At 39.4% G+C, this 26,539-nt stretch overlaps 1 protein-coding gene and 1 long non-coding RNA gene across 5 annotated transcripts in view; one reads left to right on the plus strand and one right to left on the minus strand.

Moving 5' to 3' along the window:
- The window catches only part of LOC140148301 (galactosylceramide sulfotransferase-like), a 31,992-nt gene extending 27,394 nt beyond the window's left edge, over positions 1–4,598 (plus strand). For all 4 annotated transcript variants that reach the window (XR_011858468.1, XR_011858467.1, XR_011858469.1 and 1 more), the window contains exon 3: positions 4,443–4,598. The gene's annotated coding sequence lies outside the window, so the exon portion shown is untranslated. The remainder of the gene's footprint in view (positions 1–4,442) is intronic.
- Positions 4,599–12,039: 7,441 nt separating this feature from the next.
- The window catches only part of LOC140147663 (uncharacterized), a 30,561-nt gene continuing 16,061 nt past the window's right edge, over positions 12,040–26,539 (minus strand). Inside the window, exons 2-3 of the long non-coding RNA XR_011858379.1 lie at positions 15,361–15,461; positions 12,040–12,066 (exon numbers count right to left, since the gene is read on the minus strand). This is a non-coding gene — a long non-coding RNA (uncharacterized lncRNA). The remainder of the gene's footprint in view (positions 12,067–15,360; positions 15,462–26,539) is intronic.

Genomic DNA, 26,539 nt, shown 5'->3' on the forward strand with positions numbered 1-26,539 from the left:
CAAATAAGTTGCCTTAAACCTTAATAAGGAACATAAACCCCAGAAAAGGCATCTAAACCCCACATAAGGTGCCTTAAGGGTAGACGAGGTATTGTTGGTCGAAGCAACCTAAAAATCGATTTTCATTATCTAGATCAATATATTATTGAAAATTAACACCTTGATGTTTTGCAAAAGTTCTTTCTACAAATCGTATACTCTGCAAACTTGCTTAATTTATTGTTGTTAATTAGTTATGTACGTTTTACAAAAGTGTTGTTGTTTCAGCCCTCTTCACAACTTAACTCAAGAACCGCAGCACCTATAAAAGTATATCTGTGATATTTTAATTCTTCTATACGCTCGCTATGAATTGAGCAATGCAATTTTTGCCAAAGCTCACTACCATTCGTAAGATGCTGTGAACTACCAAATCACAACAGTTAAAAATAATTAATAACCTTAACTCTAGATAAGGGTTGTTAACACCAGATAAGGGTCGTAAACCTCAGATAAGGCATCTAAACCCAAGATAAGGCGCCTTAACCCCAGATAAGAGACGTAAAATCAGATATGGCAGTCTAAAGACATCATAAGTCCAAAACGAGAAAGTCAGAAACACACGAACAAAAGATGATTAGATTTTCCAGCCGTGAATATTGAGTTTGAAGAGATGCGTTTTGAGCTGAGACGAATATACCTTCGTCTCAGGTTTTGAGGACACGTTTGAATGAGTCAACAGAGTTAGATTTCTTGATATGGTCGGGACTGTTCCACAGTGAAGGAGCAGCGTGGCAGAATGCTCTTGAGCCATATGATACCGTAGACCAGTTCTTAGTTGGTGGTTGCAGAAGATTCTGCGTACTTGACCTGAGTTCACGGTGATCAGGAGAGTATGTTGTCAGAAGCTCGGTGAGATAAGCGGTGCAAGACCGTTCAGCGCTTTAAATGTCAACATCTTGAAGATGGCGCGCTTCTTAACTGTTAGCAAGGGGTGACACTAAATTCACGGTTGTTCTATTAGCAACGCAAAACCTATGAAAAATTCCGCTGGTTTACTAGTTAGAAAATGAGGCCAGTTATCGATCCGTTATGAATAATTCATGTTCGACCCCTTGGATTATGTAAATTGAGATTGGCAAATAACAACGTTGTTAGTTTTGCGAACTTTGCCTGTTCGATCAATGAGAGCATAGCGCGCCCCAATACATCTGGGCACAAACCAGGCGAACAAGATCCAGTTTATGAAATGGCGGAGAGGTATTTCCCATCAGGCACCAGTGATATGTTTTTTCAAAGAAAGTCTACTAATTTGATATGAAATGACATTTTGCAATAGCAATGTCAAAATCAGGACTTGCTGTCAATAATATGAAGGAAATACGTGACAGAGGCAAGGTATGAAATACAAGTAGTATAAGTTACAATAACCTTTGATACCCGACCTGACCTTCCATCATGGCGCACAGTGTCATCGCCCCGATATCTTCATGGCAGAAAATGCCATGGTAGGGTGAATCCACAGCCACGAATAGCCATTGTGTTCCCACCTGTTTAATAGCTTTTAAACATATAATAGGCTGAAGGACATCCGACTAAGGCTAATGACATTAGCCTGTGACTGACCTCTGTACGGTCAGCGAGCATACATACGCCATTGTCATATGCTTTTAACTGCCTTTACGATAGTCTCCTACACAGTCAGTTTGTGTCAGTCGGTCTGACACTCATCGATCCCGGGTCATCGATCCTGTATGTTCGTGATAGCCACATACAGTCTGGCCCGAGACTACCCCCACGAGGGTCTACGCTGCGCTATATAAAATCTGATGAATTTGGTCACTTTTTCAGCTCAAGACGCACACTAGTTTTCAAAGCGCAACCTAACGACGATAATTATGTTGAACATATATGTTCAAGTGCAAGGAACCACATCTGGTTTCTTTATACGAAATCATTTGCGGGAGATATTCATCCTTTTCCACCCCGGTATCAAAAGATTTATCGTCTGAATATCAATCGTGCATACATGTAGCACATTAACGTGTATCGATCCCGTGTATTCATTTCAGTGTCCCTGGCTGTACTAATGTAATTATTAACCGGGCGATGTCGGTGTGTGGCGCCTTATTCGTATGTGTTTCTATTTATGCTCTCAAGTAAAATAAAATACCAAACTGCACTAATCAAACATAAGGCCGTATAAAATTAATGTTTTGGTTCTCGTCCAGAGGATTTTCATGAATTGATGAGGGAGGGAGGTGTTTTTTTTTTTTTTTTTTTTCAATGTAAAATTAGCATTGTCAGTAGTTTTCGGTCTTCTCCAAGGAAACGATGAGGCCCTTTTTTTTTTTCAAATGTGAGATTCTGAGGATAAACCCCTAGAGTACCACAAAAAGACTTGGAAGTGATGCTTGTTCTCTAATAAACTTATTTATATGTATGAAGATTTCATAAATCATTCCAAAGTCTAAAAAATTGAAAAATCTAAAAAAAAAAAAAAAAAATCTGACAAATCCCAGAAATTGAGGAGGGAGGGACGAGAACCAAAATATTAATTTTACACGGCCTAATGTTACTTGGCTCCCAGCATGAATTATTGATTTTATACGGAGGTAAAGAAATGCAGAGTTGACTACGACTATGTGCAAGCCGTGCACCAATACTCCAAATATTTACGGTAAATCTGACTAATATGGTCACGTGTTGACATATCATGTGTTCAGGAAATCACGTGGCAACATTTTAACATTTTAAGATTTCAGGCTTGTTTACTAGTTAATTGCCATTTGTACTCTTCAGGGGCTGTGCAATAATTATGAGCCCCCAGGGTAAAATTTGCAAACGGCTCGATTTTTGCACATTCATGCTCGCAACATGCATCTAAACATTTAAGGTTTGTAAATTGGGATCCCAAAAATTTGGCATGAACAAGGGGGGCGAAGAATTTTTGGCGGGCCGAGAGGGGGGGGCAAGCGATTTTTGGCGAGCCGAGAGGGTTGGGGGCAAGCAATTTTTGGCGAGCCGTTTGAAATTTTACCCCCGAAGTCTCATAGTTATTGCACAGCCCCTTATTATTCATCTTTGTTAATTAACATATCGCTTAAATGCTGATAAATCGTGGTTGGCTGCCCATGATATCTGTTAAATTCAATATTTTATGCAGCAGAATTTCACACCACCTGACTTAGCTAGATTTCGAAGCTCTGCTCTTCAAATTCATGTAAATTTCAAAGTTTATACACTTGATATATTTAATATGATACAAATTTTTTTGTTATAACCAACTGGTACACGAAATATACTAGCTTATTACCTATACAGAAAGGTGATTATCAGCCTTCACTCAGCAATTTGACATGCCTGGCATATCCAGCCATTCTCCGTCTGGCTAACATAACTGTCGCCCTCTATACGCCTGGGCACACATTTCAATAACAATACGCTGTTTACATATCAATGCGGCCTCATGCTAATTTCTATTGACGCTTCCAGGTATTGTTCTATGCTGTTAGCCAGTGCAATTAACGGTTATTAACCATAATTGTTTACAGTGCATGAATCGAGCCTGGCGTAACCAAATATTTAAAAATATTCAGAAATCGGAAGCTTTAACTCATAGGTTTATTAATATCTCGAAAAAGTCTACGTGACAGTTTATTTACCGCAAAGTCAATGACTTGTTTGTTTTTAGTTTCATGTGAGTTCAACAAACCCCCGGGAACAAACCTTCACATTGACATTGAACATGAATTGACATGACCAAAACTTGAACTTCCCATTTAGTGCAAATCAAGCGCATATGTCATTCCAGTAAAAGGGCGGGGGGGGCAGTGGCGGCAGAAGGAATTTTTTCGGGAGGGGTATGGGGGCAAAGTGAATTTCAAGCGGGGGGTCAAAATCGACAATTGCCGTAAAAAATGGAAATTTACGTTATGGTTTTTGCCTCAAAAGTGGGCGGGAGGGGAAAGAATAATATTTGTTTTCCCCCTTGCCCCCCCCCCCTAGCGCCGCCACTGGGGGATAAAGAACTCGCTAAATAAATGACCGTTTCAAAATCCCGAAAGCTTTTTGCGGTTTATCACCATTATACGTGACGCAGATTCGCACATTAAGTAGCCGGCGTTTAACCGGCCACCCCGGCGTTTAACTGACCACCCCGGCGTTTAACTGACCACCGGGGTTCATTTTTGGACATATCAGGGAACTAAAATCATTACATATAAATATATAACATATAATATATGATAAAAATACCATGCCCTGCAAGAGCATAACAAAATTAATGACACTTCATAAAAATAGGCTACATGTTTAAAATACACCATAATTTACAATAGTGTTCAGCAACAAAATTAAAAGAAAACACAGATTGCACTAACTCAAAGATTGGCTCAAGTGGCATCGTTCTTCTGCAGAAATACTTTTAATATTTTCCCCGTTTGTCTCTCTTTCATTTCCAGGCAGCCAAGATCTCCATATCGTGACGCAAACATTTCTACTTCAATTCCAAATGTCTCAACAACCATCAGCAGCGATGTGGGCACCACTCTCGAACCTGTCCATAATTGCTCCGCGTCGAAAACCTTGGTATACATCAAAACCCACAAAACAGGAAGCACCACACTTCAAACCATCGTCAACAGATTCGGCTTTTACCATAATCTTTCCTTCGTCTTTAATAAGAATTCGTCCAATAATGGTCACTTTTATTTACCTGTTACAGTCAAAAGTCCACAGATTTATTTTCTTCCACCTTTGGGTGTTCGCGCTGGGGATTATAGGAAATATAAAGATTACGACATGTTGACCGTCCATGTACGATACAACAGGACGGCAATGGACAAATTTATGAAGAATGACGTGAAATATATTTCTATTATACGCGAACCAAGTGCCCAGTGGGAATCCGCTTTCACTCAGTTCTTGTTTGAAGACGCCTTTCCAGATGCGAAATCAATTCCTAAAGAGAAATGGATAGAAATGTTTTTAGAGAAACCATCTTTTTATCGCGAAAAATTACTGTACATGATGTTTCAAAATGTAATGGGAAGAAGGTGGTATTATGCGCAAAATAGCCAGATGTACGATTTGGGATTAGACACTGGGCATTCGTTCTATAACGAAACCATCATAAATGCCACCATCAGGAGTATTGATAAAGAATTTACCTTGATTCTAGTGTTGGAACATTTTGACGAATCTCTGTTGATATTAAAGAAAGAATTATGCTGGGACTTTAAAGATATTGTATATAGTCCTAAGAATCTACGCGATTCGCGGCAAAATTTAACCGATGAAGTGCGTCAAAAATACGCGAATTCAATTACGCGGATGTTTTACTCTACGACTATTTCAACAAAACCTTATGGAGAAAAATAAAAAAATATGGACCTAAGTTTGAAGAGGACTTGAAATATTTTAAGAATTTGAATCAAAACATAACTAACGAGTGTGGAATTGCTAACGGAAATACTTTCAAACGGGGTAAAAGGATTTTTAAATATAAGGACTCTGAATTTTCAGCAAAGAAAAATGCCACATTCTTTTGTCGTACAGTGACGGGAAATAAAATGGCATTGTTTCAAAGGGTATACGAGCGGCAGAATCCTTACAAAACAAGTCCACGTCCTCCTGCAAAATCACTGCCGAAGCAAGAACCCGTCCAAGTCTCGGCTGCTCGTAATCGTATTCAAGAAACTGCAACAGCCGCAAACCGAACAACACGGTTACTTCAGGCTCACAATGCAAAGATAAACTCAGGAATTGCAAAAACCTCTGGGGCTAGTACAAGTAAAAACCCGACTCCTCAGCTCACTCCGAAGAAGAACAGAGACACAAAAGACGCACCTACCTCACTTGTCTCAGAGCACGAAGACGAACATAGGCCTATATAACAACTGACGAAGGTCTCCGTCAAACGCTGACGAATCAACAACCAAGATATTGAAAGAAACCGAATCCCATAATTTTGAACCTGATGCTGGTTTGGGTTGCCTGCATGTAAGAAAATCACAGAGAGTACGTGCTTCTCGCTCGTGAAGTATCATTTTACAGCCCGCATTTCGAACTCGCTTTTGGAAACAGAAAGCAGTATCCAGAATCGATCGTAGTTGTATGGGATGTGACATTGAAAGCAGTTAATTCCGTATGTGTATATCCTGTAATTCCGTATGTGTATATGAAGAGCTTGTTTCCAAACCATGTTAAGTCCACAAACACATGTGTCTGTGCGATATTGCAATGGATTGTGATGCTATAGGTATAGTAATTTCAGTTGGATGCACCATTACAATGCAAACAGTGGATGGATGCACAGTAACAGTACTGTGTGAGGCCTTTGTTTCCCAAATGAGAACAATAGTCTGCATATTGTTTAGCAGCATTGTTGTGTGTGGTAAATAATGGCTTGTTGATGGTACAACTCGTTGTTGCTAATTTCAAACTTGTCAAAGTAATTGTAATTGTATCTTACAAGTAAATTAGAAACATTGTGTTGTGGACTTAACATGGTTTGGAAACAAGCTCTTCATATCCTACACACGGGATTGCCGATTTCCAACTGACAACATATTCTTGTTGACGTTTTCCTGTTACGTTGCAGCAGACGTAACGACTAATTATCCGACAGCGTCTTTAGCACGAAGCGGCTAAAGTTGCTCCTGTGCAGAAAACGTCGAGAAGGAGAACAAAGAACTAAACAAAACTGTTCACTTGAGCAGCAAATGAAGACCGAGAACCGAAGTCACGGTCAATGCCACTCACTATAGGCTACAATGGTCCCATCTCAATGTCATAGTTCAAGAACTTGACCTCAAGTTGCAGAGTATGAGTTTTTGTACCTAAATATTTTCAAAGGTCATTCAATGAATGTACAAATGTATTGGTGTTGAAGAACTGTGCCCTGATAGATGAGCATGTTGTGGATCATAGTGACTGGCGCAACGAATAATCGCCCAAAGATGTTAATAATATCGTACCAGGGCTTTATTTGGACCGCTTTATCTTACATACCCGATTGTCAACTTATGTTGACACCGTTAACGCCCCGAAAGTTTGCATCTTATTGTGAGAGATGCTAATTACATCTGGTGTACTTTGTGACGCTGATCTGCTGATATAATTATAAAATCCCGTCCAGAACCTATTTGGCTACCCAAATTACACAGACGTTGGATTCAGACTGACGCTTAGGCCTCATATCCATAGGCTGTTCCCTTGTGGCATGTGCCCTTGTTCCGTGCCATGTGACCTGCCACACAGACAACGAACCGTAGCGGCCACTAAGCAAAACAAAGGTTCGTTGTCTGTGTGGCAGGTCACATGGGAAAAAGTAAACACGGAACAAGGGCACACGCCACAAGGGAACAGCCTATGGATACGAGGCCTTATGAAGATACGCGTATATCCATTGTGCCTTGTTTTGTGTGTTTACAACAATAAGATTCCGTTTTCTGGCACCGGACTTGCTATCTGTCGCATAGATTGATTAAGTCTCGCTTATTCAGTATCGTGTTCATTACATGCAGACGTACTAACACTGTCTATGATATGTAAACGTAAGTTACAATACTCATGCTTAGTAAGGCAAGAGTGCCCGCCCAATATGTAAGTGGACCTCTACTTTTGATCTTGACTCGGGCTAAATTTGGATTCAACATTTTTGGCGGCTTTGTAATGCATTTATGAAAAATTTCTAATGAAAACATTTTGTATACCAAATGAATTTTTACGTGAATGAATTCTTATATTCAACAATAAAAGACTTTTGCAAGGCCATCAATTTTTACTTGTTTTGTTATTTTTGGAACATCCTGTACTTTGCTGTGAGATCATGGATTGTAATTACCCATTCTGCTGTTTCGAAAGAGTATTCACTTGTGGTACCACGTAAATACCTGTGCGGTTGTTTTTTTTGTCAAAATAAATCGCACAAGATGGCGATAGAAAATCCCTAATTCGGAGCACCGCACAAGATCATTCATCGCAAACCGCATAAGAAAACGCCATCTTATTCTTATTACCGATCGCTATTTAATAATGAAAATTCCTGCTTTTAATTGGCAGCACCATAACATAATTGTCTGTGCGGTTTTGAAGAAATCGAAAACCGCACAAGATGGAGGCACCCAGTGCGAACAAAAGACCATCTCTATTTATAATTGAAATGAAAAGGCCCTCTCTATTTACAATAGAAAATCCCTGCTTTTCATTGGCAGCACCATAAAATAATTCCCTGTGTAGTTTTGAAGAAATCGCAAACCGCACAAGATGGCAGCGATTTACGTGAACATCGGTTAAGTCTACAGCCCCTTGAGAAGTTTGACCAAAATCCGTTTGAACTTTAAAAAACCACATTTAATCACGGGAGCCATTCGACCACGAGCTTCTTGTGAAATCAGTGCTTCAATAGGTTGCGCCACACAATTCGCCAGCGAAGTGGTTACGTAACTCCCTGGTAACTGGATCGCGCACCTTTTGGAATAATTTGATAGTGCATGCCATAGACTTTGTGTTGCGATCTTTTCGATCGTGGTGTATATAGAACTCAAAAGCGTGATCCAGTTAACATGGTGATAATCGGATTACATGTAACACTTCGTTGGCGAATAGCGCTAAAAGAAAATATTGTTCAAGGTTGCCCCGTAGGGCTACAAACAATTAGGGCTCAAAACAATAGCAATCAAGCTTAACCTATAAATTAACTCCCGATAGACGACAGGCCCTAAAGCATGAGGGAAATTATGGGGTAAAATAGTGACGTGGTTGCCGATAACTTTGGTTACTCCTTGCTTGCTTGCCCTGCGGGGCCATTATATATTGGAACTCCATTAGTTGCAAGTGAAGTCCTCACTATGGGAGTTTCCGGCCTTAGCTCTGCTGGGCTTACGGCCTTAATGTTTTTTGTTTATTCTTGGGCCCCTCGGCTTAAAGGAAATCTGTACCATAAACTAATCAATGGCTATATAGTTGCAGTAATAATACAAACGACAAACAGTAAAAGTCCCAAGCTTATATACGTACAAATAAAGGAGAAATTCTTAATTCCTTACGACGATCAACGGTCATTTTGCAATCCATGGCGGCGGCCATATTGATACCCGATGTATTTTATTACGCTGTAACGGTACCCCGATTTTGAAACCAGCGAAATCCGTGCCACCAGCACTCGCGCTCGTGAACTTTGGTGACACGAAGCGAATACTACCAAAGTTCAGATTCAACATTCGTTCAAAAGAAAACGCGACAATTTTTACCCATAAAACTACAGAAGAACATAAAAAAATGTATTTTAAGTAATATTTATGATCAACAATGTCTTTTGAGAACGAAAAGTAAAAACAGCACTAAAAACCAAAATTCGCTGTGGGGGTCGCGAATGCCATAGCAACACACGCTCGCCGCGGGTCTGTGTGAAAGGTTACACTGTACCGCTTGTAGCAGAAAGGAGCTATCATGGCGGCTTCCATGAATCGCAGAAACGAAGGATTAAAAGTACTTTTTCTTTGTTAGGAATATTCCGAAATTCATATAGACCGTCTGGTATGTTTAATTTAGGGGTATATAACTATATTAGCCATTGATTAGTTTATGGTACAGATTTCCTTTAAAAACATTGTGGCCGCAAGCCCGGCATGCTGTGAAAGTGGCCGGGCGGTATTCGAAAAATTTTGTACAGGGATGTGCCACGTAGACTTTCGGATGCTAACTTTCTTTGTAATTACTACTTGCTGTTTTGCCAATTTTTCACACACAAAAAAAAAACACCCAGAAAACGCGTTTAAGGACACCTTTGCTCAAATGCCCCCAATCCCACTGAAAGCCCCCCCATCCATATACTAGTATCAAAATCGCTGAAAAGGTACCCCAGAACAGTGGCACATACCTGTATACCTTCAACCACGGAGACACCCCCCCGCAAAAGTGCTCTCAAAGTTGAGGATATACAGCCAGATGTATTTAATGAGCTATAAGGAGTTGTGGAGTACATCAAAAGTGTATTTATCCCAAAAGAGAGTTATATTGGTCTTTTTCGGCATGCTAAACTATGGTTTAAAAGGTTCTACAGTCATGGTCCCGTCAAGTGAGCAGATTTGATTAATAATATTCTTCTGTTTCATGGAAAGATGTGAATGGTGAAAGTAGCACCATTTTGTGTGTCATCAGCCAGTTGTCTTTGAAATTCTACAGTGGACTTTGGCAGATACAAATACAAACTGGACATTACTTCAGAGATTCGTCTGGAACTCAAATGAGTGAAAATGATCAACATCAAGACTGCCAGATAAGTAGTATAACACAATAATGCCGGTTCCATACTTTCTGCCGCTTGCCGCTGAGCGGCGTGACGCTTCATCATGCCGCTTGCATTTTTCTACAAGCGGCGGCACGCTGCTCAGTGGCAACGATATGGCTATGAAAGCCAATGTTGCCGCTCAGCATCGACAAAAACCATATCATGTTCTCAAACGTCAGAGCGGCACAGTCCTGAGTTGACTTGAATTGAACTCCTAGCGAGTGCCGCTTGTGCAAAGGGGTGGAGTGATCAATATATCGGCTTGCCGCTGATCACCGCTACCGTTTCTGGTGCGACTGCGCAGTGAAGCAAAATCGTCGGCAGAACGGCATGCGGCAGGAAAGTATGAAACCAGCATAAGATCTTTATCTGTATGTGTGTAATTTATATTTGCGACCATTGCCCATTAAATGATACATCCTGAACTTAAAACTTACCTTGTTTGAATATAGAACAGTGCATGTGTTAATTGTGTATCTATGAGTGAACCTGGAAAAAATGTTTTCGGTTTTCAGTCTTTCTAGATCATAATATAACATTAACAAAATGGTGGAGAATTATGTTTATTGTACCCCCCCCCCCTCCATTTTACATTGCTGTTATCTCCCTCCCCAGATAATTGCTGGTTCCGTCACTGCATGTTATGTCATAATTCTGGTAGATGTACAGTTTTGTCTATCGTAAACTCTATAAAATAAATCTTTCTTGTTCTCTGCCACAGTATGACAAAACAATGAGGCGTTTTGCTTCGCCGCAAAATTCCCATACTTAATTATTCTTTTACCACGGCGTTCAGTGATCACATTTTTATCACTGCATTCATTGAAGATGTTTTGATTAAGCTCACGAAAGTGTTTTAAATCTTCTTCAAATTTTGGCCCGTATTGTTTAATTCGTCGCCACAACGTTTGATTGAAATGGCGGTACAATAAAACGTCAGCATGGTTCCATGCTCGTATTTTCTGACGCAGTTCATCTGATAGATTCCGTCTTGCTTCACGAAAATGTTTGGGAAGATACACAATATCCTCATAGCCCCAACAAAGTTCTTGTTTTAAAAGCAACAGTGATTCATCGAAATGTTCCATTATTAGAATTAAGTCAAATTCTTTAGTTAAATAATCAATTGTCTTATTTATGGCAGTCTTATTGCTAAATGAGTGGGCTTCTAAACCCAAGTCATATGACTGACTGTTTTGTGAATAATGCCATCTTCTGCCCATTACTTTTTCAAATTTCATCTCGCGAAATTTATTGCGATAATAATCGGGCTTTTTCAAAAAATGTTCAATCCACTGTTTTTAGGTATTTTAGAAATATTCAGGATAGCCTCTTGAAATAGAAACTCATCAAAGGCTGATTCCCATTGTGTACTTGGTTCCCGTAGAATGGAAATATACTTTGTACCAGTCTTCATGAATCTGTCCATTGCAGTTCTGTTATAGCGTACGTGGATAGTCAACATGTCATAGTTGGTATACTTGTCGTAATCACCGTCAGACACATTAATAGGAGGCAGAAATAACTTTTTGGAACTCTGTGTTGCATTCATAGGGAGAAAATAGAAGTGACCGTTTAGTGGAGAAAATTTGTTAAACACGAAGGAGGATTTATGAAAGAAGCCGAATCTGTGGATGATTGTCTGCAGAGTTGTGCTCCCTGTCTTGTGTGTTTTGATGAATACAACTTGTTCAGATGGAGCACATCTGGCCTGAGCATGCTGAGTGTCTTGCTGATCTAACCTGTCTGCCGAGTGTTTCCTCAATACACCTGATGCTGATTTGGGTTGCCTGCATGTAAGGAAATCACAAGAAGGAGGTTCTTAACAGAGGTAGAAGGATAGCTAGATAATTCGCCTATTACTAACTCGATATCAGACAGTGTGTTTTAAAAAACTCTGTTGGTTGCAATGATAAAATAAAAACTCAGTTTTGTTCTGATTTAACTTGAGTTTATTATGACCCATCCACAGGTTGATATGCCCCTATCAGAAATGAACTTTGCAAGGGCAAGGCCACGATCACCAGAGATCTTGGTTCAAACTTGCAATATAGGTAAATATCATCAGCATAGCAGTGGAAACATTTTAACGACGGATGATATCTCCAACGGAACTGAGCCGGCGCTGGTATTAATAAAACATTGTGGACCAATGATTGAACCCTGTGGTAGGGAATCGACGAGAGTGTGTTCATCGGACATGGCATTCTTAATTGATATAGTACAGGCTGTAGTAACACAAATTGTGTGTAAGAATTAAAGTTAAAGATAGGAGTTTTCCATTAAAACACTAACAGCAGAATACAAATGATCTAATGATGAAAAATTATTAAAGCAATTAATGTTTCTAATCAACAACAAAAAATATGTGCCCATTTTGTTTCATTTGCAACTTTTTAATTCAAGATGGCGTCCAAAACGGCCGCCAGAATTTCCATTGAAACAGACTAGAGCAATATGAAAATGATATAATAATCAAGTATAAATGGAATTAATGTTTCTAATCAAAACAAATAAACTTGTACACAATTGTTTTCATTTGTGCCTTTCCAATTCAAGATGGAATCCAAAATGGCCGCCAAAATAGGCTATTTCCAGTTAACTGTCTTAATAATTAAAATTTAGGGACCGATCGTTATTTATGGCAGGGGGGGGAATGGGTGTTTTGGCAAAAATATCGACAAAAATTTCGCGTTCCCCCTCGCGTCCGCTCAAAATTTTCGCGTTCCCCCTTGTTTTCCCAATTTTCTCCATTTAAAATTTAACAATCCCCCTCCTGGTTCAACTAAAATTTCAGGTTCCCCCTCAAGACCACAAAAAATTTCGTGTTCCCCCTAAATTTACCCATTCCCCCCTGCCATAAATAACGATCGCTCCCTTAATACAAGATAGCAATAAAATGAATGTTTCCTTCGTTGCAATCCCAAGTCGCAAATATCTAGCGTAATTCTTATTTCAAGGTTTTGTGAATACCACCGAAAAAGTACAGGGTAATCCCACTTTGGAGGTGACGCGTATGTAGAGCTGTTAAGACCCCCTTTTTCAGCATCGCTCTCACCCAAAGACCCCATATTTTTTACGAACACATGTTCTGTCACTCGAAGACCCCCCTATTTTTTTCATTTGATCTGTCACCCAAAGACCCTTATTTTTCCATTTGAACTGCAACTTTCATTTCGATTTTCGAGGTGTTTGTGATGCTGTTTCGGCTCTCTCTATTTAAAAAATGGTTCTCACCCACTGACCCCATATTTTTTACCTTTTGCTCTCACCGAATGCCAAAAATCATGCTCTCACCCAGTGACCCCATATTTTTTACATTTTGCTCTCACCGAATGCCCCTTACTACGAAAGTGCCAGCCCTACACCTATATCCATTTCATATTGAAGTGCCCCCCCCCCCGGGCCAAAAAAGAGCGTGAGCCAAAATGCATCGTTAAATATACAAGCTTATTTGAAGAATGTCCTATCAGATAACAAAATTAATTATGCTCATACAGGGTGGGTAAAAAAGTGCAATATGGTGAAGATACCATAATTATTTTGGAACAATGTTTAGTTAAAGTTGTTGAAACTTAAATATAAATACTATGTTCAATAATCACTACGGATTTAAAAAAAATGAAGTGAATCACATCTACTGTTTATTTTCATTAGCCTTGTTACCTCGACAACCACTTTCAATTTTTGTCCACATGGCACCTGCATTTTGTATGAGAACACAGAGTGTGCAACAAACACTACAGATCTAAAACTGACTTGTAACTTAAACTTAATTTTTCCTTCTTTCACATGTTTATATTCAAACGAAGTCTCACATTATTGAAGTCCTTCATACCCCTCAAAAATACAACTTCCGGTTCTCTATGCCCTAGTAGCTCCTAGTCAACTTACTGAATATTCCAGTGTTGTAGTCAAGACCTCTATGTCCGAGACCGAGACCGAGACCAAGACCTGCCCGTCCGAGATCGAGACCGAGACCGAGACCAAACCTTCCGAGACCAAGACCACCCCTTCCGAGACCGAGACCTCTAAGTTCCAAGACCAAGAACGAGACCGAGACCTTGGTTTAATCCAAATTTAACAAAATGTGTCTTAATTTTTGCAACTTTTCCTCCAAATTTCAAAAATGTTGGCTATAGTGGAGGCAAAATTGAGCTGTTTTCCGCAAAAATTTTGGGAAAAAAAGGGCCCATCCAAATACCAAAAAAAGGAGGTCTGAAATTGCTACCCATGTTTGCAGCACGTCCCCCATATGGCCATTTGTACTGAGTACCCCACCCCAGCTTAATCAGAGTGGCGGCGGAAGTATTAGCATGTTGATTATGAAATAAAATTTAAAGCTCACATCCGAACATGCTCACTTTTGAGTCATTTATAACTCCACATATTGTTAAATCCCTAACCTCATACATGTCAGTATCATAAAAATGATTTCTGCATCTTTATTCTTAACAATTTCTTCAACATTCATTGAAATTTAGGGTAAGGAAAAAGTAATGATCAACAACAGAAAGTTAAATCTTTTTCTTCAGGTCTCGACAGGTCTCGAACTAAAAAACGTCCGAGACCGAGACTTTTGAGGTCCGAGACCAAGACTTATGAGAATCCGAGACCGAGACCTTGACATCTGAGACCCGAGACCTGCAAAACCAGGTCTCGAGATGGTCTCGAGACCGAGACCTGGTCTCGAGACCTACAACACTGGAATATTCCATAATGAATTCCACGCATTAGTTTAGTTAAGGCATAGAAGAACATTATAAGATGCAGGAGAATGCAGCAATCAAGTTTGCATTAAGTTAAACTTTAAAGTCATTATTGGAGCTGTAGTCTTCATTACGCACTCTGTGCTCTTATTCAGAACACAGGCGCCTCGTGGACAAAAAATGAAAGTGGGCATATGATGGGTGTTGCATTAAAAATACGAATACAAATGAAATGGTAGAGCTGGTTCATTTCATTTTTCACACCAGAAAGTTTCAACAATTGAAAAATTCAACCTTGTTTTGAAACAAAATGGCTTCTTTGTCTAATTGCACTTTTTTTACCAACCCTGTATTTTGAGCGAATATTATACTTACGGAATACGCATACGTTGAATATCAGCAGTGAGAAAATAGGCGTACAATGTATACATTATACAGCATATCAATATCATTGGAAATCCATTCTTGATAATTTTCTGAAAATTAATAAAAAATAGAACATATAGAATAAACCAAAAGATACACAGTCTGTCGGTTGCGAAGGCTTTAATCATAGATACTGCTTTAATCCTTAATCCCCTGTCGTTAAGCACATTTTAATTAGATTACGTAACTGACATGGTCCTGTGACTGCACTGAACGCGTACGCTTACCAGTACGGTAAAAATACATTTTGGAGATTAAATTAAGTTAAAAAGCAATCAAATTATAATAAAGCATTCCTTCACATTTTGATTATCAACAACGTAAACTTGAACCCCAACTTTAAATAATCGTAATCGGCTACACAACGGTCGAACTCAAAAATTACTTTTTCTTAAATTTTGTACCCCTCCAGCTTTCAGATTTTGGTTGAGACAATTTTTCTAGAAATTCAGAGAAAATTGCAGGACGAGATGTTGTCGCACACGTAAGAAAAGCGCGTTTTACTATCGCTATGGAAAATCTCACCGGTATTAAGTGACTTAAGTCCAACCGTGTGAACACGACTATAGAAAGTGACACAGATATACCTATAGACCAATCCAACGAGCCAAGTGATGGTTGGAATTCAGTCGACCATTACTGGGTCCCGTCTGCACCAAACTGGTTTTGTTACTGCCCAATTGGGTGGATTAAATCCGCATAAATATCGATGTTGAATTGTATTGTGTTGTAAACTTTCATCATTCTTTTGTCTATGGAATGCAGTTTAATATCCCGACAAGGCCTCATCATTTCACATATTAAATGGGATATACCTAAGTGGGGACCCAGCTATGGCTGCCATTGAGGTGTAGGAATGCGTGAAATTGGATTCGTTTTGTTGATGTGGTTGGAATGACATATAGGCCTATGTGAGAGGCAAACTGTACTGATGTTTTTAAAGCAAAGTCATCGAGTCCCAGAGCCAATATCTCTCAGAAATGTTGTCTAAGAACATATTTTCAACATACCTTAAGTTGATGGTGGGGCAAAATGTCTGACATTGGTTTTCAGGGGGGTCAAAATGTACAAAAAATGTACAATTGGAGTTTTGCATGGGTAATATCTCAACTAAAAGTATTCTAATAGGCTCAATATGGGATAAGAGTAATGTCCTACCAAATGGCTCTGACTGTCAAAAAAATGGACCATAAAATTATTTTTACTTTTGGAGTTCTGACCCCCCCCTGAAGTTGGTCCTGGATGGACGAAGTTGCATTTTTAGGGCCCTATATCTTTTAAAGTAAAGGAGTCACAAGTTTTCTGATGCCAGATTTGAATTCTACACAAAAAAGTACCCCAGGATACATACTTTTCAAAGTTGTTGGGGGTTCCCTTTATACATTTATGGACCTCCAAACATCGTCTTTCGCGTTGCGACACATTTTTACACTGACCCCCTAAATTTCAAATTGATGCCACGGGAAAACGAAATGGAGTATGAAGCTCAAATTTTCAGGATTTTACTTTCTCATTAATATCTACCACCACACAGAAAAAGAAAAAAATTGAAGAGGTGCTGCGGTGCACAAAATTCTGGAGTTGACATGGAATGGCTCTGCTGCATTCGCAAGTATACGGCGCACAAGGAGGGTACGCAATGCAATTGATGCAATGAGGACCAGAGCTGAAACCTGTATTCGTCAAGGAGGCAACCAGGTAGAGAGCAAAGCAGCACAGTAAACTCACTTCAGAGAAACCAAGGACACACCAAACAGCCCTTTTCAGGCTACCTTTTGTCCCAAAAAGAGAAAATGACAGGTTGTTAATAAAAAAAAAAGCAAGAACCACAAAGTAAGAAAGTAAGAAGGCATAATTTTGATATTTTTGCTAAGGCTGCCGAAGGGTTTGTGGCAAAATGGATTGTGTATGATATTGAACCATACATAGATATTAATCAATTTAGGAATGTCAGTGGTATATCAACATCTCATTACCTTGTACCAATCTTGTGCACACACTTTTCCAAGGTTCAGACAAACGCAACAATGTAGGAACGGTAGTCATCACGGACTTCTCCAAGGCATTTGACCTGGTAAATCACAATATAGCTGTTGAAAAGTTGATTGCTTTGGGGGGTCCGGGGGGGGGGGCTATCGTTGCTTGGGTTTGCAGTTTCCTCAATAATCTCACTCAGTGTGTGAGATATAACCAAACCATGTCTGATTATGCCCCCTTGTGTGCTGGTGTCCCGCAAGGTACCAAACTTGGTCCCATCATTTTCCAGGCTGTCATCAACGACGCTGCTCAAGGTTGCAGTTTTCACTACTGGAAATATGTCAACGATCTCACCTTCGTTGAGAGCCGTGCGTGTAGTGAGAAAGGCAACCTTCAGTCTGATTTTGATGACTTCCTGGACTGGTCTGTAAGTAACCACCTGAAACTCAACCCTGACAAATGTCAAGAAATTCAAATCTGTTTCATGAGAAACCCACCTTCTCATCCCATTCTGAAGATAGGCCATTCATTGCTTTCTTTTGTTTCATCTGCCAAAGTCCTGGGCATCTTCATACAGCAAGATCTTAAATGGGATGCCCAGGTGGATCACATGTGCAAGTGTGCTAACAAACGCCTCTTCATGCTCCGTTCTCTGAAATGTTTTGGTTTCAACGTTTCGGAGCTGACCACAGTTTACGTTGGTTACATAGGCCTACGTCCCCTTTTGGAATACTCTGATGCCATTTGGCATTCATCGCTCACTGTTAAACAATCAAGTACACTTGAGCGTGTCCAATGCGGAATCATTTTGGGTGCTAATTATATTTCGTATGATAATGCAGTTAGTGTATGTAAGCTAGACTCTCTCTCTCTCTGCCAGGAGGGAACAACACTCGCTTAAGTTCGCACAATCGCTTGCTAAATCAGAGCGTACCAACATGTTGCTCCCTTAGTGGGGTTACTTATGGTTATGGCTTGTTATTTGTGGGAGGTAATGGAACATTTTGAGATTTTGGTCTTAAATGATAGGTAAGGGTTCCAGGAACTCAAATCAAATTGTTACCCTTTTTTTCTCCCAGCCCCTTGGCCGCCATCCTGAATTTCAAAATGACCGCCATTTCCTACATATTTTGGACAATAACTCGGCTTCTGAGCTCCACATCAAGCTGAAAATGGTGGCAATACCCATGTTTATGATGTCAAGGATTACAATGAAGGCATATACAGGGTTATACGTCATTTCGTTTGGCGGCCATCTTGGATTTCAAAATGGCTGCCATCATGAACATGTTTTTGGCTATATCTGAAGTTGTGAGCCACACAACAAGCTTAAAATGGTGGCAATATCCATGTTTATGATGCAAACGATTGCAAATAAAGCATATACATGTACAAAGGTGCAGGGCATTTTGTTTGGTAGCTCTCTCAGATTTCAAAATGGCCGCCACTATCAACATGTTTCGGACTACAATGTTTATCTTAAATTTAGAGTTACTTAAACCGGTAGCAATAGTAATACACATGTTTATAATGCTAAGGATAACAAAAAGAATTCCACGAAAGTTACATTATTTGATGGCCACCTTAGATTTCAAAATGACCACCATTATTAACATATTTGGGGTTATACTTCTTGACATTTGTAAGGTATTGCATAATTGCAGGCTCTGCATAATTGTTTCTAGACTGAGACATGAATTTTAAGTAAACCATTAAGAGCTGAAACTTACTAGCTTGACTGTAACACACCATTATAGTTACTCTCTCCATAATGCTTGTTTCTGGCTCAGCCAGTGTGTTGCAAGAGTCCTTTCTAGCATTGTACTTACACAGTTCAGTACATTCTAAGTTATTACTCTTGCAGGTACAGCGTATTGTAGAACACATAGTTCTTACACAGTTACATCTAATAAGTTCTGTGACTGATTCCGGATTTCCGGTGTACACACTCCACAGGTGTTAACACTGGTATTAATTTAGATCCATCTTTGCACCATCCAAGTGTACATGTAATAACTGGGTGCAAAACGTCATCCTGTGCCCATATGCTGGCGTGAAGATGAGCACAGTGAATATGCTGTAAAAATAGTACCAAGCGTTTGGAGGAAGCGTGTCAATACCCTGCATAGGTTTAAGCTTTTGAACCTTTTCCGCCGCAGGGAAGTATCAGTAGTGGCTGCTACATATTTGGTACTGAGCAGCATGCATATGAATCCCTCGCAGCCACATAACTTCAGGTGATGATACGTTTCCTTTGCCAAGATCTTGGATATTTACAACATTGTCTGGTGCTTTTTGAGAAGGCAGATTTCTTCGCCATTCCACTTATTCGTCCGGCGGTATCACAGCCAGCCAGTGCATGGAAACCAGGTATAGGGCCATAGCTCTTCACGCATCAAGTTCATTATAAAAAGGTTTCAAAGCTATGGCCCTCTGATGTTCCTGTGATTCTATGAGCGTCAAGCCCTACTTCAGGGAATCTTCTCAATAGAAGAACCTACCAGTCTGTATCTTGGGTGAAGAAACCGACCTTTAAACCGATACCAGACCTCGCAAGTTCAAGACCATGGAGGATCATCAAGATGTCTGCCTCCTCCTGCGTGCTATGGCCAATACTGCACTTAAGGTCTGGTGGGTTTTTAAAGACATCGCTTCTGTTCACAGTAACTGCAGGTTTTCTGTTGTTGGAAATGACCTTATCAGCCAGGAAGAGAGTCAGGCTATCCTTGGACTTCCTTGGATTGGACATCACCTTCTCTATGTCTTTAACAGGAGTGCTGTCTGATATAAGGAGGTCTTCACCCTCTGTCTCATAATTTATGTCATCTTTGAGGGTCACCTTCATGTTGTAGGTATCAAAGATGACACAACCTGCTGTATAATTCATTAATTCTTGAGGAGTGATTTAATATTGGTAACGAATGCTTTTGCAATATCATCAAAGGTGCGGAATGTATTGCTTACGACACTAACGATTGCCTGGACAACTGCCCTTGCATCTATTATCAAGTGTTTGTTAAAGAGACTGAGGATGGATTACCACTTTCTTGTAGTTACTGCTGATCTCTGTTCCAGTTGACTTTCTCAGGGACTATTTCAAATGAATTGTCATCATTGTTCTTCATTTGCTGAAGCTGCAGATTCATCAGTTTGCTCCTCCTCTGAAAGACTTATCAATGCATGAATGAGCTGACTTTTGTTTTTCATTGGAAGAAGGTGTCCAGTAGTGTTCATCAAAGTAGAGTTTATGGCATTGAGTTCATACTGAGATATCACCTCTTCAAGTTCCGTCTGTCTCTGTGATTTTGCTACAACCTGTAGCCTTGACAACATTGTACTTGCTGATTTGAGGTGCAAGACTTCACCACTGGCTTTCAGTTTGACCGTTTTGCCGAGTTTATCCCAATTTGGTACCTTAACATTGTCATTTGTTTCCAGAGGCTTTTATCTCCATTGATTCGAGCATTAACAAAGTCAAATTTTGCTCTCTCACCTCTGCTTTCAAAACCTAAAATCGACTGTTGTGTATGATCTTCGACAACCTGGTTAGTCATGACGTTATACAGATTTTCCTAAAAATGTGTCTTGGCCCAATGCCTTTTAGTGCATGAATTTCTCTTTCCTGCTGTTTGTCTTTGCCTGGGAAAGGATGTGGTGCTGATCTGCGGAGCTGGACGAAAGTCTAAAAATAGCCTAATGCTCTTCCTGGCTGATAAGGTCATTTCCAACTACACAAAGGCTGCAGTAACTGTCACCAGAAGAGATGTCTTAACAAACACATCAGACCTGAAGTGCAGTACTGGCCATGGTACACAGGAGGAGGCAGACACCTTGATGATCCTCCTTGGTCTTGAACTTGCGAAGTCTGGTATTGAGGTAGACTTGTTCACCCAAGATAGAGAGAAGGGGTTCTTCTATTGAGAAGCCTCCCTGAAGTAGGGCCTGACACTCACATAATCACAGGAATATCAGACAACAGCAGGTCCATAGCTTTGAAGTTTGAAACCTAATTAGAACTATGACCCTTCCTGCTTTCCATGCACTGAGGGACGAATAAGTGGAATGGGGAAGAAATATCTCCTCTCAAAATTATTAGCAGTAGACAATGTTGTAAATGCCCTGCTAGATCTAGGCAAAGGAAACATACCATCACATGAAGTTATAAGTGGCTGCGAGGGATTCATGTGCATGCTGCAACACACTGACTGAGCCAGAAACAAGTGAGGAGATGGAGAGAGTAATTATAATGGTGTATTAGAGTCAAGCTAGTAAGTTTCAGTTCTTAATGGTTTACCTAAAATTCATGCAATCAAAATTGGAAACAATTATGTAGAACCTGCAATTATGCAGTACCTAACAAAATGTCAAGAAGTGCAAGTCAAAATATGATAATAATGGTGGCCATTTTGAAATCTAAGGTGGCCATCAAATAATGTAACTTTCTTGGACCTTTTTTTGTAATCGCAGTATAAACATGTGTATTACGATTGCTACCGGTTTAAGTAACTCTGAATTTAAGATAAATATTGTGGTCCGAAATATGTTGTTAATATGTTGTTTGTGGCGGCCATTTTGAAATCTAAGAGAGCTGTCAAACGAAATGTCCTGTACCTTTGTGTATATATGCTTTATTTGCAAATCTTTTGCATCATAAACATGGATATTGCCACCATTTTTAGCTTGCTCTGTGGCGCACAACTTCAGATATAGCCAAAAATGTGTTCATGATGGCAGCCATTTTGAAATCCAAGATGGCCGCCAAACGAAATGACGTATAACCCTGTATATGCCTTCATTGTAATCCTTGACATCATAAACATGGGTATTGCCACCATTTTCAACTTGATGTGGAGCTCAGAAGCCAAGTTATAATCCAACATATGTAAAAATGGCGGCCATTTTGAAATTCAAGATGGCCGCCAAGGGGCTGGGAGAAAAAAATGGTAACAATTTGATTTGAGTTCCTGGAACCCTTATCTATCATTTAAGATCAAAATCTCAAAATGTTCCATTACCTCCCACAAAAAACATAGGATACTACACTACCTCCTAGTAGAAGTGAAGTCCATGGAAGACAGCCAGGGGTGTAACCAGACCTGACCTTCCGGGGGGGGGCAAGATTGAAAAATTTCCCAATTATTGACCAAAAGTTGTATTATTTATGTGCGCATCGTGCGCGGCTTGCCGCGAAGTGATAAACGGGTGGGGTCCAGGTGCCCGCCGTAGGGCCCCTGGTGGGGTCCAGGGTGGGGGTCAAGGGGGCGGAGCCCCCTGAAGCTCATGGTTTTTGGCATATTAGAAGCTAAAAATCCAGTGTTCAGAGTACAAAATTTCACAATGAAAGTAGTATAGATCTTCTTCCCTCTTTCTTTCCCTTTTCTATTCTCCCTTCCCCTTTTCTCTTCTCCTTCCCCTTTTTTCTTCCCTCTTTTTCTTTTCTTCTTTCCCTTTCTCTTCTTTCCTCCTTTTTCCTCTTCTCCTTCCCCCTTTTTCTTCCCTCTTTTCTCTCCTTCCCCTTTTCCCTTCCCAATTTTTTGCTCTTCTTCCCAGTTTTTTTGTGTCAGGGGGGGCAGCTTGCCCCCCCGGCCCCCCACTGGTTACGCCACTGAAGACAGCTGAGAAATGCAGCCCATATCTCCTAATTGCGTGCGCGCACAAGCAGATTTGCTGAAAGGCCCATTCCCTACTACATGATCTGCTGAATAAGCAGTAGTTGCTTGCGTGCTGGTGGCTTCCCATTGTGCCCTTTTGCATCTCTCTGCTGTTTTCCATGCCAAGTTATTACGGTGTACCATCTCCGCCAATTTCCTTTTCAATTCCCCTTTTTTTAATTTCCTTTTTTTTTAATTTTTTTTTAATTTCCCTTTTTTTAATTTCCTTTTTTTTAATTTCCCTTTTTTTAATTTCCACTTTTTTTAATTTCCTTTTTGTTTTAATTTCCACTTTTTTTTAACTTCCTTTTTTTAATTTCCCTTTTTTTATTTCCTTTTTTTAATTTCCCTTTTTTTTAATTTCCCTTTTTTTATTTCCCCCCTTTTTTAATTTCTCTTTTTTATTTTTTTATTTTCCTCTTTTTTTAATTCCCCTTTTATTTTCTCACAAAGCAGAATCTTGGCCGAGACACATACTCAGTAGTTGTCCAAGAATTTGCTCGCTTCCCGCTGCGTATCGTTTCCTCGAGCACTGTTGGAGAAGACCGAAAACTACTGACAATGCTAATTTTACATTGAAAAAAACAAACAAAAAACAACACCTCCCTCCCTCATCAATTCATGAAAATCCTCTGGACGAGAACCAAAACATTAATTTTATACGGCCTTACGCACTGTAGTCTTTACCATATAGTATTATATGGACAGACCCACTGTGTAGAAGTCAGTGGTCAGACCATGTGTGTGTATTATTTACACCACTGATATAGCCTGTGCCGGAGCCTGTGTGCTAGGGCCGTAGACTTATTTCAAGTCACGGGAAAACCATAAGAATACTAGTATATAAATCGCAGTTGTTTTATCCCGGCCCGTGAGGGGGGGTAATTTTCCCAAGGCGTGCCAAAAAATTGCTTGCTTCCTTCTCGGCCTGCCAAAAAAATCTTCGCCCCCCCTCCTTTGCACATGCCAAATGTTTTAAAATTGCCATTAAAATTGCCATGTATTAGGGACGGCATATTCGTACTATTTAATACATACTGCAGTTACTGTCCGTTTTCCTATACACAATACACAGTGCTCTTTCCCATTGACGCGTGACCTTTACAAATAGCCCTACGTTAACAGTATGGGGATATGACTAGTTAACGTCGCTGTGTGAAAATAACCGGCCAATATTAAAAGTACTCTTCTAAAGTTCTAGAAAATATAGTTTTTAACATGTCCTAAATTTTTAGCTAATTTAGGTGTTTGGAGAGGGTCGTACTTTTGTGTTTTAGGAAGGACATGTAAACGACAGATAACACCAAAAATATGAAGAAATTATTTCCAAACCGTGTTAAGTCAAAAATCATTATGTTGCTCATTTTCAAGAATGCTGGTTTACAAAAAGCACGACATTGTCTGATTTCGTGAACAAAGCCACACATAACATTGTTTCCTTTCGTTTCCTTTATAATCGGTTACTCAACTGAAGCTATGAATACCAGCTTTATTGCGATATCGCACATGAAAACAGTCACTTGTGCACAACCAGAGAAGATCCGATTTAATCAGTTGAGCTGTTTCAATGAGTGTTATCTTGGTTTAATAGCTTTTAATGGGGTTAAGTCCTGCAAAGGTCGAGATGAATTCTACTGCAGACATGACTGCATCATGAGAGCTATTTTATTACTATTAGGCCTATGTGACTATTTTTGCATTTTTCTCACAAACTAATAACACACTGGTAAGGAACTGCATTGGCTTCCTGTGTTCCAATGAATTGTTGTTTAACTTATGTTGATTGTATATAAATGTAATAATGATAGGCCTATTGCTCCGTCATATTTATCTGAACTTCTTTCAAATTATGTTCCCACTCGTAGGCCTACTCTTCAATCTGGAAACATGCAACTTCTTCAAGAAACAAAATAAGAGCACATGAGTCATTTGAAATTGCAGCTCCACGTCTATGGAATGAATTGCCTATATATTTTAGAACTGCTAAAAATGTAACTATGTTTAAAAAGATGTTAAAAACTCATCTTATGTCAGGGTTTGCTCAGGGAAATTTGAAAATGCCACCAAATAGTGAAAAACTGTATAAAATGTCTAACTTTTGTGTTGATTTGTAAAATAAAACAAAGAAAAGTGATTATTTAGCAGTAATCAACCATTAAACAATCAATTCTAGCATTAATTTTAGGCCTACGATCCAAGATTCTGGCCATAGGCCTAGTGCTTTACAGTGGACACGGAAAATCACGGAATCGTCCAATTTGCAACACGGATTTTAGATTTTGTAACACCATGAACACGGAGAAATCGTGGCTTTAGCTATAGGCCGAATAAAGACTTATACAGTGGAAGGGTCTAAATATTTAATATATTATTAACAATTATTATTCTAATCTAATTCAAATTAGGCCTTCTTTAATATAAGCCTCGTGATCACTCTATTGGATTCGGATTGTTTTACTAGGTTTGGATTTAATTTTGTCTTCACTATAGGCCAAGATATAAAAAATAGAAAGCTATGCGAGCGCTATCCATGTTGGACAGCTGTGTTCAAATATAAAGTACGGACGAAGCCTTGACTAAGGCTAATGCTCCCCGCGGTATACTAACATGAATCCACTAGCTGCAACATTATACGCACATCAAAAAAAATATCGGAGAAATTAAAAAAAAAGGGAAATTAAAAAAGGGAAATTAAAAAAAAAAGGGAAATTCAAAAAAGGGGGAAATTCAAAAAAAAAGGGTAATTAAAAAAAAATGGGAAAGTAAAAAAAAGGGGAAATTAAAAAAAAAAGGGAAAAAAAAAAAAGGGGAAAAAAAAAAAAAAAATTAAAAAAAAAAAGGGGAAAAATTAAAAAAAAAAAAAAAAAAAAAAAAAGGGAAAAAAAAAAAAAAAGGGAAAAAAAAAAAGGGGAATTAAAAAAAAAAAGGGGGAATTAAAAAAAGTGAAATTAAAAAAAAGGAAATTAAAAAAGGGAAATTAAAAAAAGGGAAATTAAAAAAGGAAATTGGCGGAGATGGTACACCGTACAAGTTACCTTTTTTTTGCTTTATAATTATATGTAATTGGTTTCTTTCATAATATTTGCTTCTTGTTTCTTGTGTAATGCAATTCGGCCGTTTGGTCGCGATGTTGTGCAGGTTAATAAAATCATATCATAAACAACCAAGAAAAATAAGTTTTATTGCAAGTAAAGCAAGAGAAGTCTCAACCCCGGGGTCCCAACCCACATCAATTTTGCCGACAAGATAATGACACTAAACACAGCCCATAGCCCATAGACCCACCGGTAAAGTCTGGAAGCAAGCTCGAAAAGAGGCTAACAGAACATAAATCCAAAGCGACCAGTTCCAAGTCAGCGATCAAGGAACACGTCGACAGAAGCAAAGGACACCAGATTGACTGGGAGAACGTAAAAGAGTTATAGAAAGGGAGTCCAAGGACTTCCCTCGCAGGGTCTTGGAAGCAATCCATATCAGAACTAAAAGACCCAGACTGAACC

The sequence above is a fragment of the Amphiura filiformis genome, chromosome 3 (assembly GCF_039555335.1).
Source record: "Amphiura filiformis chromosome 3, Afil_fr2py, whole genome shotgun sequence".
NCBI classification, from domain to species: Eukaryota; Metazoa; Echinodermata; class Ophiuroidea; order Amphilepidida; family Amphiuridae; genus Amphiura; species Amphiura filiformis.